We start from the raw sequence: 20257 nt of genomic DNA on the forward strand, positions 1-20257 counted from the left end.
CTAGAAGGACAAGGGCAACAGATGCATGGGGACACCACCACCTGCGAGTTCCCCTCCAAGCCACACACCATCCTAAGTTGGAACTATATCACCGTTCCTTCACTGTTCCTGGGTCAAAATCCTGGAACTCCCTTCCTAATGATACTGTGGGTGTTCCTACACCCCATGGACTGCAGCAGTTCAAGAAGACAGCTTACCACCACCTACTCAAGTGCAATCAGGGATGGGCAATAAATGCAGGCCCTGCCTGTGACACCCACATCCCATGAAAGATTAAAAAAGTGGTTAGCAAACTGGTAGAATTTGCAAATATCACCTGTTCTAGCCTGAAATGAGCCAGACACACTGAAGATTATGGTCACGATGACTTTCACAGCCACTGACAATGATGTCCTCAATTTGTACTGAGCTTGCATTTGTGACTGCAGCAGGTGACAAATTTCAGTGAAGACCTCCTTTTGAAGCAAACACATATGACACGCTCTCTCTCACTGAGGTTCGGATAGGAGAATTGCTCGCTGAATACCCTGGGCAGATATGGCCCCTGCTGAGAGCCGTTCTCCTCCCTCTTCCAGCAGCTTTTCCTGCTCTTATCGCCTCTGCTCACTTATTTTGTCATCCGGTATGCCAAGGGAGATGCAAGCTACTGTACCCATGTATAGGAGCAAGTGGTTTGTGCAGAAGCCTTGACATCAGCACCTGCCACACGTTCCCTGAAGATTTCAGCAACTTTAAACATCTCTGGAAACCATCAAACAATTTTACAATCAAAGCAACAGCCAGTTGAAATCAATCAGCAACTAATCTGAAAATAGTTGATGATCCCTTTAAATAGGACTGGTGGGGGGGTCTTTCATGCTGCTGAATGCATGTTCAGCTGTGCCAGGTTGAGAGATGATGTTAGCTGGAGCATTGAGTTCTAAAATGGCATCACTGGTGTCAAATCAGCGCTATAGGCTAATTAATGTTACGTTCTGCCTACTCTGCATACTTGGCTCACTGCACATGTGCTAATGCCCTCATCCAAATAGTGTCCCGCGTGGCTTGCACCAGAAGTGTGCTTGTATGCCATGGACATGTTTCGAAGGAAAAACTCTACCTGTAGCATTGTAAAACCAGGCGCGACAGAGCCGAATATCTTGGCCATTATCTCCCGTTACTCTACCTCCTCAACTCTCTGAAGTAATTGACATAAGAGATCATCATGCATTCTCCTGTGTTCTCTTTTGTTCAAAGATCACTTGATTGAAGTAAATGCTGCAGAGTTTCCCACAAAAGTAATCTTGCAATTCCCATAAGACGGCGTAGTAATATAAGACTTATCCACAGCATGCAGCATTGAAAAGGCATCATGATTGTTTCAGCCAGTAAATTAGAATACAGCAATCCAATCAGGATTCCATCAGGATCATATCATGAAAACTCCTCCACAGATTGCAACTGTTTGGTTTTGTTTGGCATTTTAGAAGTCTATTACGCAAGTACATGTTTAAGCAAACACTACAATGTGGAACATTTGTAATTCAATGTACAATGGCAGTAGCACACAGTTAAAACGTTGAAAGCCTAAGCAACCCTGCACTTTGACTCATCTATTTAGTATTCCTGTTCCATTCCAATAGCATGTCAAATGTGTGCTTTGTAACATAGATTGCATTTATTATACTGTGCAAAATGGTGTGAAATTATGCAAAGGCAGCAATTGATATGAATGAGCTTCTAAACAGATTTAGAAAGTATAAATGAGAAAGGATGATCCATAATATAAAATATCGTTATCTCTGTTGTTGAAAAGAAGCAGAGATATAAACATTTCTGACTTATTCCAGAATAAGTTTTGTTTGTGACCTCCATCATCTGGTATATTGGCCATGTAACTGATCTGTATTTTAAACTCAAAGATAAAATGGTCGTACTCTGTATCTATGGGATGAATTTCAGCAACACTTTGGGGACTGGCTGAGGGGTGGAAAGGCTGGCACAATGGCACTGGAAAGTGTTGGGTAGCATGCCCAATGGTTTCCCGCCACAATGCCATTTTGCCAGCGGCAGGAAATCTGGCAGATGTCCCGTTCACCTGGAGCCCAATTGAACCATTTAAGTGACCAACTAAGGGCCATTTCCCACCTCCACTGGCATTTTTACAGGAGCTGGGGTGGGGTGGGGGTGCACCGTCGCATGGGCAGACTGCCAGGTAAACACAGGTGGTCTCCTGGGAGTGTGGAAGTGACCCCGGCAGCAAAGGCTGCCCCTGCGGCAACGGTGCTGCCTGCCCTCAGCAATACCCCACCCCTCACCAGAGCCCGCCTGACTGGCCCTGGCACCCCCAGACCCCACTTACCTGGCTTTGAGGGCACATGGCCATCGATGTGTCCTCATCCTTCAGGTGTAGCCCCAGCAATGATAAGTGACTGACCCCTGCAAAACATGGCCCTGGGACCCGCAACCCACCTATGTTGGGTCCCCCTCCCCACTGCATTCAGCCCCAGCGTATGATCCCTGCCACCTCCACAAAATCCAGCCCTATATCTATATACTTATGGCAATGATAAATACTTTAGGTGAAGGCTTTAGTTACACCAAAGGGTTTGGGAAGTGACTGAGAAAATACTGCAAAGTTTATCAAGCCTTTATCATCTTCTGATATGATGCAGTAGTATCCAAGCCTGTTGTATTCATAGACCACATAGATATATATCAAGGATCTTAGTAGGCCACAAATAAAGTTAAATCCATATCGCAATTAACTTCTTGTTAATCTTGCTGTTCTGATTTCCCAAACCTTTAAGTCCACAAAATTCAAACAGAAAAAACTAATGAGTAATTAATATACTATGCAAATAGAGGTGAGTTGCCTGGGGTTCATGGGTGGATTTTGAGGAATTGTGGACTGCATAAGCCCTACCTCATAGAATCATAGAATGGTTACAGCACAGAAAGAGCCCATTCAGCCCATCATGTCCTTGTCAGCTCTCTGCAAGAACAACTCTGCTAGTCCCACTCATAGAGTCATAGATTATAAAGAACAGAAACAGGCCCTTTTGGCACATCGTGTCTGTGCCAGCCATCAAGTACCTAACTATTCTAATCCCATTTTCCAGCATTTGGCCCGTGGCCTTGTACGCTATGGCATTTTAAGTGCTCATCTAAATACTTTTTAAATGTTGTGAGTCACTACCACCTCTTCAGGCAGTGTGTTCCAGATTCCAACCACCCATAGTGAAAGATTTTCCTCAAATCCCCTCTAAACCTCCTGCCCCTTACCTTAAATCTATGCCCCATGGTTATTGCCACCTCTGCTAAGAGAAAAACTTTCTTCCTATCTATTCTATCAATGCCCCTCATAATTTTGTATACCTCAATCAGGTCCCCCCTCAGCCTTCTCTGCTCGAAGGAAAACAAACCTAGCCTATCCAGTCTCTCCTCATAGCTAAAATGCTCCAGCCCTGGCATCATCCTGGTGAATCGGCACAGTGGCGCAGTGGTTAGCACCACAGCCTCACAGCTCCAGCGACCCGGGTTCAATTCTGGGTACTGCCTGTGTGGAGTTTGCAAGTTCTCCCTGTGTCTGCGTGGGTTTCCTCCGGGTGCTCCGGTTTCCTTCCACATGCCAAAGACTTTCAGGTTGTTAAGTAAATTGGCCATTATAAATTGCCCCTAGTATAGGTAGGTGGTAGGGAAATATAGGGACAGGTGGGGATGTGGTAGGAATATAGGATTAGTATAGATGGGTGGTTGATGGTCGGCACAGACTCGGTGGGCCGAAGGGCCTGTTTCAGCGCTGTATCTCTAAAACAAAACAAAAAACAATCTCCTCTGCACCCTCTCCAGTGCAATCACATCCTTCCGATAGTGTGGTGCCCAGAACTGTACACAGTACTTCAGCTGTGGCCTAACTAGTGTTTTATACAGCTGCATCATAACCTCCCTGCTCTCATATTTTATGCCTCAGCTAATAAAGGCAAGTATCCCATATGTCTACCTAACCACCTTATCTACCTGTGCTGCTGCTTTCAATGATCTATGGACAAGTACACCAAGGTACTTCTGTACTTCCTAGGGTCCTACCATCCATTGTATATTCCTTTGCCTTGTTAGTCCTCCCAAAATGCATCACCTCACACTTCTCAGGATTAAATTCCATTTACCACTGCTCCGCCCATCTTACCAGCCCATCTTACCAGCCCAGGGCGGCACAGTGGTGCAGTGGTTAGCACCGCAGTCTCACAGCTCCAGTGACCCGGGTTCAATTCTGGGTACTGCCTGTGTGGAGTTTGCAAGTTCTCCCTGTGTCTGCGTGGGTTTCCTCCGGGTGCTCCGGTTTCCTCCCACATGCCAAAGAATTGCAGGTTGATAGGTTAATTGGCCATTATAAATTGCCCCTAGTATAGGTAGGTGGTAGGGAAATATAGGGACAGGTGGGGATGTTTGGTAGGAATATGGGATTAGTGTAGGATTAGTATAAATGGGTGGTTGATGTTCGGCACAGACTTGGTGGGCCGAAGGGCCTGTTTCAGTGCTGTATCTCTTAAAATAAAAATCATGCTGTAATCTAAGGCTTTCCTCCTCACTATTTACAACACCACCAATTTTTGTGTCATCTGTGAACTTATTGATCATACCTCCTGTATTCATGTCTAAATCATTGATGTACAATACAAACAACAGGGGTCCCAGCACCGATACCTACGATACACCACTGGTCACAGGCTTCCACTCGCAAAAACAACCCTTGACCATCACCCTCTGCCTCCTGCCATTAAGCCAATTTTGGATCCAATTTGCCAAATTGCCATTGATCCCTTCTTACCTTCTTAACCAAGCTCCCATGCGGGACCTTATCAAAAGCCTTGCTGAAGCCCATGTAGACTACATCAACTGCTTTACCCTCATCTACACATCTAGTCACCTCCTCGAAAAATTCAATCCAGTTAGTTAGACACGATCTTTTCTTGACAAAGCCATACTGACTATCCCTGATTAATCCCTGACTCTCCAAGTGGAAATTAATCCTGTCCTTCAGAATGTTTTCCAATACTTCCCCTACCACTGATGTTAGACTCACTGGCCTGTATTTACCTGGTTTATCCTTGCTACCCTTCTTGAATAATGGTACCACATTTGCTGTCCTCCAGTCCTCTGGTACATCTCCTGTGACCAGAGAGGATTTGAAAATTTGTGTCAGAGCCCCTGCTCTCTCCTCCCTTGCCTCACAATACAGCCTGGGATACATCTCATCTGGGCCTGGGGGTTTATCCACTTTTAAGCCTGCTAAAACAGCTAATACTTCCTCCCTTTCAATGCTAATTTGTTCAAGTATATCACAAACCCCCTCCCTGATCTCTACACCTACATCATCCTTCTCCATAGTGAACACAGATGAAAAGTAATCGTTTAAAACCTCACCTATGTCCTCCAGCTCCATACACAGATTGCCACTTTGGTCCCTAATGGGCCCTACTCTTTCCCTGGTTATCCTCTTGCACTCCTTCACCCTTTCCCCATAGCCCAGCAATTTTGGGCAGCCCTGTTATAATGTGTTTAAGGAAGACTGATAGAACTAGACAATAAAGTGGAAAAAAGGAAAGAAAGAACTTGCATTTATATAGCAGCTCAGGATATACCAAAGTGTTTCACAGCCAATTAAGTACTTTGTATTGCAGGGAAACATGGCAGCATTTCCAGCATGGTTCCATGCACGACAAAGACATAAATGACCAGACAGTCTGTTTTATGTAACATTGATTAAGGAGGGATAAGTGGTGGTAAAATCGTGTTTTTTCAGGCAGGAGGGAAATATACAGTGGTGTTCCCAGGGGTTGATATTTCGGGCACTGCTCTTTTTGATAAATATTTAGGACCTGGACTTGGGTATACAGGGCATCATTTAGAAGTTTGTAGATGACACGAAACTCAGAAATGTAATGCGCACCGAGGAGAATAGTAAGGTGACATCAGAAAGAGATAGAATGGTGAAATGGGCAGACACAGGGCAGAAAAATTTAACACAGAGAAGTGTGAAGTGATATATTTTGGTGGGAAGAATTAGATGAGGCAATATAAAAAAGGTACAATTTTAAAGGGGATGCAGGAACAGAGAGACCTGAGGGTTTATGTCCACAAATCTTTGAAGGTGGAAGGATAAGTTGAAAAGGTTGGTTAGAAGGCAAATGGGGCCCGAGGCTTTAGAAAGCGCAGAGCTGGATTTTATGCAGCCAGCAGGGGTTCCGACCATGGTCTAGAAAGGCGGGGGGAACACTGCCTCGTCTGTTTGGGGCACCCCGGCTGCATTTAATGGTGCTCAGGAGCGGGAGTCCCTGTCCCTTTAAAGACTGGGATCTCACCTCCAAAAGCTCCTGGCCAACAGAGAACCAGTAGCTCAGCAGTCCCAGCAGCACCATCGGAAGCAGTGGCCACTGCTGGTACTGCAGGAGACCCAGGACCAGGCACAGCCATGGAGCCCTGGAGAGCAGTTAACTGGGGCAGACTTACTAGGGCAAGTCAGGGAGGTTCCAACGAGGGGTTGTAGAGGGGGTTGTTGAGGGCAGGAAGGAGTGTCGACGCAGGGGCAGGCTTTGTTGCTGGGAGCTTCCATGGACCACAAATTGCCCAAACAGGAGGAATGCCCCCACCCTCCAGCAGCCCACAGGGAAGGTAAGGCAACAAGCACTCCACCCCCGTACCTTGCTTCCCAATTCTATGGACCCCTCCCCCACCACCACCTCCCAGCCTGCTTCTAAGTGGGGAATTAAATTCCACTCATGGAGTGCAAAAGCAAAGAAATTTTGCTCAACCTTACTATAAAAAAACTGAAATTAAACAGAAAGTGCTGAAAATACTCAGCAGGTCTGGCAGCATCTGTGGAGAGAGAAAAAGAGTTAACGTTTCAGATCTGTGACCTTTCATCGCCTGGTGTATTATGTTTAGTTCTGGGCACCACACTTTTGGAAGGACATCAAGACCTAAGAGTGGGTGCAAAGGAAATCGACTGAAATGGTTCATGGTGAAATCAGTTATATGGAGAGGCTGGAGAAGCTGGAGTTATTCTGCTTAGGTTAAGAGGACATTTAATACAGGTGTTCAGAATCATGAACGGTTTTGATAGAGTAAATAAGGAGAAACTGTTTCCAGTGGCAGATTGGCTGGTAGCCATTGGGCACAGATTTAAGGTGATTGGCAAAGGAATCAGAGGCGACATGAGGAAACTTTTTTTTATACAGCGAGTTTTTGTGACCTGCAGTGCATTGCCTGAAAGGGTGGTGGAAGCAGATTTCATTGATAATTTTCAAAAAGGAATTGTATAAATACTTGAAAGTAAAAATAAATTGCAGGGTTATGGGTGAGAAAGCGGGGGAGTGGGACTAATTGAATAGCTCTACCAAAGAGTCAGCATAGACACGATGGGCCAAATGGCCTCCTTCTTGGCTGTATCATTCTATGATTCTATTATATCACTTGAAAATCAGTACCTCCAACAGTGCAGCACATTGGGTAGCCTCAGCACTGCAGAGGCTTCTACTCTCCTAGGGTAACTCTCTTGTGTCTCCCACGGCACCCTCTCCCTCTCACTCCATGGGCCCAGATCAGAATGAATAAGAAGTGCCAACACACATTAAGAGTGCACCATCTACCAGTGCTGATACTCTTACCTTAGTGGATGCTCGCACACGTGTAGATATGGTGGCAGAGGATGATGATCGTGGCACTAATGTGCAGGAGGAGGTGCCAGAGAGAGATGGAGCTGTGGGCAGTCCCTTTGAAGGAGGGAGGACAGACACAGCCCTGCTCAGCTGGGCACAGATGTAGGGCGTCAGGCGTCACTGGAAAACAGGCTCTACATTGAACAGCAGCAGGAGATGAGCTGTTGCATGTCAAAGTTCCCTGAGACAATGCAGGGTCTTGGGCCTAGGATGGAGGTGTCCACCAGCTCATGTGCACCACAATGGCTTAGGGCTATGAGCACATGAGCTTTTCCATAGAGAGAGTGGCCAACCTCTTGGACAGCCATATGCAGCATCACTCAGAGTGCATTTGGGAACTGCACACTGATACCCACAAGATGAGTGAGACGCTGAGTAGCGTGGACCGGTCACTGGCGCTGGTGGCACAGAGATCTTAGGCAGGGATACCAGCTGCACACCAGTTGGTGTCCTCCACAAGGCATTCGGAGTTCCCAACAAGGACAGAGGTGGACGAGGGTGCCACCCCTCACGGGTCACGCTCTTCATCCTCAGCTTCCTTGGCCCCTCTGACTGAGGGACCATTTGTGCAGCATGGCCAAATGATGGAGGCTGCCCCTGCAACGATGCAAGTGCATCAGCCTCTGGAGATTCCCCCATGGGCACCTCCATGATGAGGATGACCGCCAGAAGCATCCAAGGCAAGTAAGCAGACTGTCTCCAGCTCCTCTGAGGCCAGGAGGGGAGCACCACATAGTAGTGGCCGGGTGCAGAGGCCACCATGCATGCGGAGGACTAAGTGAGTCACTGGGTTGTGTTCTTACTGTCTCTGTCTACTGTTTTCCTTTCTTTACACTGTATAAATGATGACACTTTAAGGCACATCTCTAGAACTCCTTTTATTGCTGCTGTTACAGGAAAAGTGGTATGAGGTGGTGAAAGAGGTAATGGGATCCTCCACGATGAGGACAAAGCCTCTGGCCAGATGTGCTTCCTTTATTGACGGTAGGTGATTAGATGTTCCAGGTTGTGTCTTCCATGCATGTGTTAGAAGAAGTACCTCAGACACACTGACATGCCATATCGCTCAACCTGGGTCAGAGGGACTCAGTTGAAGCATTCCTGAATCAGAAGATCCCTGACATTCATGGCATCTTAACGAGTCCTTTGTGCCTCGAGCTGTTCCCAGCCACCTTTTTGCAGCTGGGGCATCACTCTATTCAGCGTCATCTCCCTTCACCTCCAGTTCCTCCTCCTCTCTCACCTCCTGCTCCTGCTCTTCCCCCGATTAGCTGTCTCCAACCAGGGCTTTACCATCCTCAAGATCCACAGCTCTCTGGAGGTCCATGTTATAGAGAATGCAGCAGGTCACCACAATGACCGAGACCATTGCAGGAAGGTATTGGAGGGCACCACATGACCAGTCCTGGCACCAGATGTACATCTTCGGAAGCCCGATGACATGCTCAATAATTGGCCTGCTGAGCAGGTGGCATTGGTTGTATCACCTCTGTGCCTCTTTATGGGGATCCCACAGAGGGGTAAATAGCCATGTCTTCAAGGGATTTCCCTTGTTCACTGGGATCCATCACGCACTTTGGGGGTTGTAGTGAAGATCTGAGGCAGCCTGGAATGGCAGCGGATGAAGGTGTCATAGCAGTTGCCAGAAAAGCGAGCACATAGAGGAAGCTGTTGTTGTGGTCGCAGACCAGTTGCACGTTGAGGGAGTGGAAGCCCTTCCTTTTGATGAATCTGATTGGGCAGTTGCTGGATGCCTCCAATGCAGTCAATGATGCCCTATATTTGGGAGAATCCAGCAATGGTGCTGAAACCCATTGCCCTCTGTCCCTGCAAGGCTGCATCTGTTGTGAATTAAGTGTACTGTCCAGCTCTGGCAAAGGGGACATCAGTGACCTGCGAGATGCAGTAGAGCGCTGCCATTTGCGAGATGCCACCAAGGTCTGCAACTGATCCTTGGAAGGAGCCACAAGTGAAGAAATTCAGGCCACAGTGACTTCGATGGCTACTGGCAGGGCACGGTGACCAGTTCTGCAAGGAGCAAGGTCTTCGGCGACAAGGCCCCAGATGTCTGTGACCATCTGCACTGGGTCTCGGTCATCTCCAGGAAATTCCATCTTTGGCGTGTTATGATGGAAGTGGGTGGAGTACACTTTTTATTCTAGTCCCACTTCTCCACAGGTCACAACATATATTTAAATTTTCCCACTTACTTATACAGACAATCAGATACTCTATTTTTCCCAGAATGAAACACATTAACCATGTTTCTTTAATAAACAACAAAATTATCAGTTTATTATAAAACAAGTCTTAACAAATAATGAAGTAATACAACCACACACAAATTGAAATATTAAACCCCTTATTTATCTTAACCCCCCTCACACACACACAGATATACAGACACCGGTTAACCAAAAAAAAAAGGATTTTTGTTTTTAGCACTGTTACAAAGAAAACAAATAAAAACACTTAGCCTGAATATTTGTCCTTGGTTTTGGTTTGGCGTCCCAAATGCATATAGACGGCTGTCACTGGGATCTTCCTCGAACAGTTCTTTCCAGGTGATGTTGAAGATCAGTTTGCGTAGGCTTTCCAAGAAATGCAGCTACAGAGGCTTCAGATAGGCCTTACAGCAGAAATGCAGGAACAAGGGTTTTCAATTCCCATACATTCTAAACACAGGATTTCTTCAAATACAGGAGGAAATAGGAATCTTACACACGAGAAATACAGGATTTCTTTTCAAGAGAGAGAGTTGGGCCTTCTTTTGGCAGGCAAAAACCAACTATCTGTTGTAACAGTTCAAACTGAAACTAAAAAACATTCGAGAAGTCAAGCCCCCTGACCTCTATAAATCTTGACCTGTCACTGCTCTGTAAACATCTCTCCAAGTCAAAAACTACCCCTACTGGGTGATTATCCACAGACAGGTACCTTCCAGTAAGACTTGTTTATAAGCCAAATCCAAGAACGTTCTGGTGACTTCTTTTTAAAAAAAATAAGTTCAGCATCTCTTCAAGATTCCAGATGAATTAATGTCCATAATTCAACTATAAGTCCTTAAAAAATATTTTACAAAAAAAAAGAAGCAATCACATAACAGGCAGTAGATCCTGTGATGAGGGTATGGCCGTCATGCCCATCCTGCCCTTCTTTCCTCCACCATGCCCTCTTGCTGCTCGGGGTTCCACCCTTCCTGCGGAGGGCATTGCCCCTCTTTGCCTCTGGGTCCAAAATCGAATAAGCATGCTGCCATTGCCAGCTGCAGCCTTCCTTTTTAATCAGGTGGCCGCCCTATTGTGATTGGCAGCCTTGACCCCTGCTCTTCTGCCTCCATGATGCCAGGGAATGTCGACCTCGTTCAATGCCTGAGCACTGAGTGCCCGCTCTCCCTGCACCCCCACAGAGCCAAGGGCACCTCCTTTTCAAATGCTGGGTCCTCCTTTGCCCTGCAGATCCTCTTATGGGGGCTGACTGACTCCCTACTCTGTACTTGCATCCCTTCAGCTAGTCAGAAACATGTGAAACCCATGCGCCCCCTTCAAAATTCAAATCTTCAGCTTCAACAAGCTCTTAAGTTGCTTAGTATTTTAATTGGCCTTAATCAGGAGACGAGTGCGATCGTATGCCACCTGCCCCCTGCCCTGGTGAACATTGCCGGCACCAGAAACTGTGTCTTGAAACTGAAACTCCGGCCAGCACTGGTGTTTTCAAGCCCCCGCCCCACCCACCACCCCCCCTCCCCACCTCTGTTCCTGACTTCAGGATGAAAGGGGGGTCTGAAAATTCAGCCCTGTATATCTGCTCAGTTTTGTCAGCAGACACTGAGCAATGATCTCCATTCTGTTGCCTGCAGAATTAAGATTATTGTCCACTTGCATTAATGAGCAGTTAACACAGAAAACTATTCTTCATAAGTGATCGATCTTGGTTATGATGATCAATTCAGCCGAATGTTTCATTTTATGTTCATAAATGAAAATCAAAGATGTTTTGAGACCGTTGATTTGTTCAAGTAATGCATTCAACTGTCTTAGCAGGAGTAGGATAATGGCTCTTTCTAATAAAGAAGTAGGATAATGCCTTGTTATGCCATCTGTGAATCTACATTTATTTGGTATTTTTCTTGGAGGTGATTAAAATTTATAGGCATTAAGGCTATTAGGCATTAAGATGGAAAGGCTTAAGGGAGAGTCAGCAGGTCAGTCACTTGCTGTTTTGCTTTTCATTCCTATTATTGCACAGTGAAGGCATGAATGTTTGAATGACATATGTTGTAGGAACAGAATGATTATAGATAGACTACACTTTAAAAGGAGTAATGATTTAAAGCATTTATTGCCATCCCTAATTGCCCTTGAGAAGGTGGTGGTGAGCCACCTTCTTGAAATGTGGTGTAGGTACACCAGCAGTGCTGTTAGGATGTCAGTTCCAGGATATTGACCAAGTGACAATGAACGATTAGATTAGATTAGAGATACAGCACTGAAACAGGCCCTTCGGCCCACCGAGTCTGTGCCGACCATCAACCACCCATTTATACTAATCCTACACTAATCCCATATTCCTACCAAACATCCCCACCTGTCCCTATATTTCCCTACCACCTACCTATACTAGTGACAATTTATAATGGCCAATTTACCTACCAACCTGCAAGTCTTTGGCTTGTGGGAGGAAACCGGAGTACCCGGAGAAAACCCACGCAGACACAGGGAGAACTTGCAAACTCCACACAGGCAGTACCCAGAATCGAACCCGGGTCCCTGCAGCTGTGAGGCTGCAGTGCTAACCACTGCGCCACTGTGCCGCCGAATGGCGATATAGTTCCAAGTCAGGATGGTGTATGACTTTGAGGGGAACTTGCAGGCGGTGATGTTCTCATAAGCCTCCTGCCCTTGTCCTTCGAGGTGGTAAAGGTTGCGAGTTTAGCAGATGCTGTTGAATGACCCTTGATGAGTTGCTGCAGTGCATCTTGTAGATGGCACACACTGCTGTCACTGTGCACCAGTGGGGAAGGGAATGAATGTATAATGTAGATGGGGTACCAATCAAGCTGGCTGCTTTGGTCTGGATAATGTTGAACTTCTTGAGCGTTGTTGGAGCTGCACTTATCCAAGCAAATGGAGAGTATTCACTCCTGACTTGTGCCTTGTAGATGGTGGAAAGGCTTAAGAGAGAGTCAGCAGGTCAGTCATTCACTGCAGAATGCGCAGCCTCTGACCTGCTATTGTAGCCACATTATTTGGCCCTCTGTTGCAGCACATGCAAGTGCTTTCTCAGCATGTATTAACCTCAATAGTAAATACAAGCTGACAGCCAATGAAGAGGCACCAAGGCCAACGTCAAACCAAATCACTTTCTCACGCATTTGCATACACATGCATGTTCTTTCCAGCACAAGTTGGTGATCCAGTAGTGGCAAAGCTGGCTGACCTGTTCTCCCCAGCTCACGTAAATGAAGACAATTGCAGCATCCTTTTTAATGCTAACACGGCACAGACTGAGAATTAAACTTGGGATTTTCTAGATGTATGGCTCAGTATTGCATTAAACCTTCACGGAAACTAATTTTTATGTGATATATACACTGTTACTCAAAATTATAATTAATTTTCAATTCTATATTTTGAGGAAATGCTGTATTTAATAGACTATTATAGAAGTACCTGGGCCAAATGAAACAAGTCAGGACAATTTAATAAGGACAAGTACATCATGCCTAATCGGTGCTGTGGAACAAGGTTTGTTTCGACCTATAGCAGAGCATGTCAAGGCAATTTGAAAGAACAGATTGTCACAACTAGAACATCAAATGACATTTTTAAAAGTATACTTTTTTTCCAAACCACTAAACAAAGCAAATGGTTATGTTAATTATAATTTTTCTTCTGCCTGCATGGCAGTGAAATAACAAGGTAAATATCATAATTTTACTTCAGGCCATGGATGGCAAATTTTGCTCTTTCATCTGCCTTTAGACCGCATAAAACCAGTTTGCTGCAGCAAACATTAGCTTCATTTCAATGGCTTCACCAACAGAAACATTAAAGAAGTCAGAAGCTGTTTGAAAGCTTTATTGGCAATACACCATGCTGGAACAAAGAACAAAGTAATCAGTAAAAGAAATCTTAAACCCGTGCATGGCTTGAATTAATTACAATTTCCACAGTTTACTCTCATTAACTGGGAGCCATACAGATTTGTACATCTTAGCATTGAAATGACTAGCCAAAGTGAATGCAAAGCTTGCAGTCTGCAAAAGCAAAAATGATTCTCTTCAGAGGCCTTTTAGGAGGCAGCTCTTGTTGAAATGAATGAAATTACTTGGCAAAAAATGAAACTGCAGCAATTATCTGGCATTTGGCTCTCTTATGAGACTTGTTAGTGTCCAATTAGCATGAAAAGCAATATTTTAATATTAAAATTTGCAAATTGATAATGGATGGCACTTCTTTTGCCAATGATCTTCCTTGTATGCTTGATAAAGTGATGAAAATTTTGTAGCTGCTTTTATTTTAAAAAGAACCTTGCTATTCAAGACAGAAGGAAAAGTGAAAATCCTTAGCTACTGGAACAGGGAGTTAATTTGATTATTTATCAGTTAGAAAAACAGCATTCAGGCTGCTCAAGTTTGTACTTACCTGCTTCATCAGTTATTTAATTTATTTTCTGTATACACTTAATAAGAGGTAGTCTATGTTGTTTCTGGTTTTATCCTATTTTTCAATGTATTTGCTTTATGTTTTCTTTTTGAAACCTTCCACTATTTGAGCAGTTTCAAACTGTGAGGCCAGAACACTTTAGGGAAGGAACCTTTATGTTCAGTTGCCAGCTGGAGCTCAATTTTCACCTTGATGCGAATACCAAGATGAACCTATTGTGACCCAGCATTGAAGCAATTAGAGTGTTGCTTCCTACAGACTCAGTGCCATAAGCCTATTTGACACTCTTCCATAACCCAAATGGCCCCACTCCCCCACCCCAAACAAAAGTCTAAAGCAAGGTCAGGACATAATGGAGTGAGCACTGGTGTTATTGCTCATGCAATGCCATGAATCATCCAAATTATATCCAATTTAAAGAAAGGTTCTTCCTCCCAGCAATACCAATGTTTTATTTTCCAACATGAAGATTACGATATTGAGCATGTTGTTTGTGCTTTCTTTCCCCATTATACAGACAGAATGACTGTCAGAGTGCAAAAAACACCTCTATGCAAAAACTATTTTGTCAGGTACCTTATGTTTTTATTTAGCTTGCATTGTATTGACATAGTGCACACGGAAGCCAATGCCACCTTTAAGCATTTGTGCACATATAGCCCAGGATCTCTCCTGCACTCCCTTTAGAAAGTACCCTTTATTTTATATTGCCTCTTTTCATTCTTCCTACCAAAATGTATCACTTGACACTTTCCTGCATTAAATTTAATCTGCTTCATGTCTACCCATTCCACCAGCCTGGCTATGTCCTCTTGAAGCCTATTACTATCCTCCTCACAGTTCACAATACTTTCAAATTTTGCGTCATCTGCAAATTTTGTGTCATCCTAACAATTGATAATTCTTAAATCTTTTACTCCATTTGCAGGAGAAGACAGTGCATAACAGAATGATTAGCTACAAGAGACAGAGCCCCTAAGATTACACCTCTAACCCCACATGAAAAAGAGCCCCTCAAAATGCTGGGAAAGGAGGCATTTGAGGTTGGAGGAAATGAGGAACTAATTCAGGATTCTGCTGTCTGGAGGACTAACTTACATTCCACCTCCACTGCAAAACCTGGGAATTAGGATTTCACAGGAACTACTTTTAATAGCAGGGTATTTTCTGAGCACCGAGTGCTGTGCAGGCACCAGGCACAGTGTCAAGCAGCATGGTCCAAATGGCAACCCATCATCAGAAGAGGCTAGTTAGAAGATCTGAACATGTTCCTGCTTTTAGAGACAACATCATTATCAATTGGAGCAACTTTGCTTGATGGTTTTACAATAGTGCAGCTCATTTTGTGGCAATTCCAATTCTAAAGCAAAGCATCCTCCCCAGCCCCAAAGATAGTCAATTTTTCTTTCATGGATGATCAGACTGCTGTCACAGAGGCCAGGGGCATCGATGTTGGCTTTAACAGACTCAGGAGTTGGTAAGATAGAATACTTAAGGGGTCTTTGCTGATCTAACTGGTGCAATTAGGCCTCTTGTCATGGAAATCAGTGGCCATGGTGCCCAGTAACACCTGCAAGAATGGAACAGGCATCGATAATGATGTTGTCTCTCAACAGGGCAAAACATTCTGACCTTCTCGCAAGTCTCTTCTGATGATGACACTGGTTCCAGTAGTAAACAAAAATCAGGAACAATGGTGGACCAAATGGCTTAGAAATTGTTGAAAGAGTCATCTTAAAATGAATTTTCACATACAGCTCAGTCCCTGACAGCGTGGACTCCCATCTTATGTGGGCAGGTAAGACAAACATACAGAAATGCCAGCAAATAGTGTGGATGAAATCATGGTGTCACTCTGGTCTTATTTACAAGCACATGTCCACAAACTGAGGAGTGTTTCCTGGGACCCCAGGAATCACAATTGTGATACCTGGCTGAACAAATATAACCAATGATCCAGTGTAACAAATCCCCAGCCCATTTAGCTGCATGGTCACATCCACTCTGTGCCTGAAAATAAGATATTGCCAAGCTCAGAAATCTATCTCAATTTCTTCATGTCTCTTGCATCTCTATAAGGGGATGAATTTATTCTGTACATTGGAGCTGGTGCACACATTAATTTTCCAGCTTTGCACCCGTCAAGAACCATGCACAGAAGCTGAGGCTCCCTTCTAGCTGTGCAAAGCTGGAAAATGAGTAAAGGTGTACTGACCTGCCAGTGGGCTTAAAAAAGGGTATAAAAGTTACTTCTCATTTAATGTATAATCACCACACTAAAAGCAAATGAAACTCCTAAATAACATTACCAATCTTGCGCAAACTCCTTCTAAATAATGGACAATTTTGTGCTTGGGTCGATGCTTCCTGGCAACAACAGTCACCTATGACCCCTTGGGGTCAGTAATCTAGGCTGGAGTCAGACCCAGGACCTGGAAGTGAAATTGCAATGTGCTAACCCACTGCGTCACCTAGTAACCAAAAATTAAATAATGCTTTTCTAGAAAAATGTATTAGATCTTTTCCAGCTATAAAATCTGGAGCAAAAACAGTAACCTTGCTTGCAGAGTCAACCACCACTTTGAGCATTCCTATAAAGTCTTAGCAACCTTCCAATTTACTATATGGAGTAAAACATACTTGTGGTGACACTTCATTAATTAAACCGATGCTGATGTCCCAAGTCACTTACTACAGAATGAGGTTCCTGTTATAATGTAATTACAATGATGCCTTATCTATTTTAATCTCAGATCTAATTTCTAGTGAATTCATATACATTGAGACTATTGATTGTGGAAACAGTGTCAATGTCTCAATTCACTTGCTGCACAACTCGATGAAATTAAACTTGTCTTATAGTAAAATTACAGTTGTGCCTTGTTATTTCAACTAACCTATTTTATCGGCAAAAATCTCAGATTATTAAAGATGCAGGATTAATGAGGCACAATCAGATTATTTCCATTTCACCACTCATTTCCTACAACTTTGTCCAGTCAGTGGAAGCTTAATTTTTCTCAGGTCATTAAGTGCCAGCTGATTTTCTACAGACCATTGGCTGTATTATCTGAGTAAAATTACGTTCAGGAAGTGCATTGTTGCTGTTGCCAAAATCTGAGGTGGAGATTGTCAGATTATCAAAATGAAAAACAACTCCATATTTTCTGACAAATTTACATTGTGCATCTTAACAGAGGGATAAAGAGGGCTTGAATAAAGCAGCACGGTCCTGCTATAAAAAGAGAAAATGCTGGAATACTCAACAGGTCAGGCAGCATCTATAGAGAGAGAAACAGAGTTAACATTTCAGGTCTGTGACCTTTCAAAAGAACTGGCAAAGGTGAGAAATGTAATAGGTTTTGAGCAAGTGAAAGGGTGGAGGAAGAAGAACAAAAGGGGAGGTCTGTGATAGGCTGGCGGGCAGGAGAGATTAAATAACAAAGATGTCATGGAAAAAAGGCAAAGGGAGTAGTAATAGCCATAGTATAAGACAAATGATTTGTCCAGAAAGAATGTAGTGAACTGCTCTGTCTGAAAGCACAAACATGAAAAAGAAGTTTAAGACCTGATCATGGTCTTAAATTGTTGAGCCCAATGTTGAATCTAAAAGGCTGTAAAGTGCCTCGTCGGAAGATGTGGCGCTGTTCGTCGAGCTAACATTGAGCTTCACTGGAACGCTGTAGCAGGCTGAGGATAGAAATGACAGCGTGAGAGCAGGGTGATGCATTAAAATGACAAGAAACTGGAAGAACAGGGTCATGTTTGCGGACTGAGTAGAAATGTTCCGCAAATCTGAGTTTGATCTCCCCAATGTAGAGGAGACCACATTGTAAGCAGCGAATACAGGATACTAAATTGAAAGAAGAACACAGAAATCGCTGTTTCACATGGAAGGAGTGTTTGGGGCCTTGGATAGTGAGGAGAGAGGAGGTGAAAGGGCAGGTATTACACCTCCTGAAATTGCATGGGAAGGTGCGGTGGGAAAGGGACGAGGTGTCAGGGGTAACTGAGGAGTTGAGCAGGGTATGGCAGATGCAACAGTCCCTTCTGAATGCTGACAGGGGAGAGGAGAGGAAGATGTGTTTGGTGACGGCATTACGCTGGAGCTGGCGGAAATGGCGGAGGATGATCCTTTGGATGTGGAGACCGGTGGGGTGGAAAGTGAGGACAAGCGGAACCCTGTTGCAGTTCTGGTAGGGAGGGGAATGGGCGAGCGCAGAAGTGCAGGAAATTGGGTTGGATACGGTCGAGGACCCCGTCAACTACAGTGGGAGTAGGGGAAACCTCGGATGAGGAAAAACGAAGACATATCAGAAGGGCTGTTGTGGAAGATTGCATCATCAGAACAGATGCGATGGAGGTGGAGAATCTAGGAGAATGGAATGAAGTCCTTACAGGAGGCAAGGTGTGAGGAAGTGTAGTCGAGGTAGCTGTGGGAGTCACTGGGCTTTTAATAAATATTAGTAGACAGCCTATCCCCAGAGATGGAGACAGAGAAGTTGAGGAAGGGAAATGTTGGAGATGGACCATGTGAAGATGAGAGAAGAATGGAAATTGAAAGCAAAGGTGGTGAAATTTTCCAGTTCTGGCTGAGAACAGGAAACGGCACCAATACAGTCATCAATGTACTGGAAAAAGAGTTGGGGAAGGAGCCTGAGTAGGACTCAAACAAGGAAGGTTCGACATACCCCACAAAAAGATAGGCATAACTGGAACCCATGTGGATATCCACAGCAACACCTTTTATATGGAGGAAGTGAGTGGTGTTAAAGGAGAAGTTGTTCCATGTGAGAACAAGTTCAGCCAGTTGGAGGAGGGAGGTAGGAAAAAGTGTCTGAGAGTTAGCGCTCAGCCTCTGCAGGGTAGAGGTCGGTACGCCAGACAACAACAGCGCCACCCTTGTCAGCAGGTTTGATTACAATGTCGGAGTTAGACCTGACAGAATGGAGTGCAGTAAGTTCGGAGGGAGACAGGTTACAGTGAGTGAGGGGAGCAGAGAAATTAAGATGGCTGTGTCATGGCAACAGTTCTCAATAAAAAGATCGAGTGGGTAAGAGGCCAGAGGGAGGGCCCCAGCTGGAGGAACTGTTCAGCATGGTTCTGTGACCCATTGATAGAATCATAGGGCTGGATTTTATTTCCAGGCCGACGTCGGTTTCCGTGGCGAGGGGGCTGGAAAATCGGAGTGGCAGCAGGCGCCATGGAACCCAATGCTGGGATTGCCGGGCCCAATCTTCCCAGCGGTGGGGAACTCAGTTGCGGCACCTCCGCTGCCCAGAGATGGGAACCGAGTTAGCATATTTAAATAACATATTTGCATAAACTAAAATCTAAGCCACAGCGTTCTTACCTTCGGTTCCCGATACTCAGCACAACGTGTGGCATTCACGTGCCTACACGTTCCTGTCCAGGGAAAGCTGGCGGCAGCGAGATGGGGAAGGGGTGAACTCTGCACGCTGATGGTTATGGGGGGGAAGGGGTGAACTGTGCACTCTGATGGTTATGGGGGGGAAGAGGTGAACTCTGCACTCTGATGGTTATGGGGTGGGGGGAAGGGGTGAACTGTGCACTCTGATCGTTATGGGGGGGAAGAGGTGAACTCTGCACTCTGCACTCTGATCGTTATGGGGGGGAAGAGGTGAACTCTGCACTCTGATGGTTATGGGGTGGGGGGAAGGGGTGAACTCTGCACTCTGATGGTTATGGGGGGAAGGAGTGAACTCTGCACTCTGATGGTTATGGGGGGGAAGGGGTGAACTCTGCACTCTGCACTCTGATGGTTATGGGGGGGAAGGGGTGAACTCTGCACTCTGATGGTTATGGGGTGGGGGGAAGGGGTGAACTGTGCACTCTGATCGTTATGGGGGGGAAGAGGTGAACTCTGCA

This window comes from Heterodontus francisci, chromosome 1, assembly GCF_036365525.1.
Source record: "Heterodontus francisci isolate sHetFra1 chromosome 1, sHetFra1.hap1, whole genome shotgun sequence".
In the NCBI taxonomy this organism is placed as follows: Eukaryota; Metazoa; Chordata; class Chondrichthyes; order Heterodontiformes; family Heterodontidae; genus Heterodontus; species Heterodontus francisci.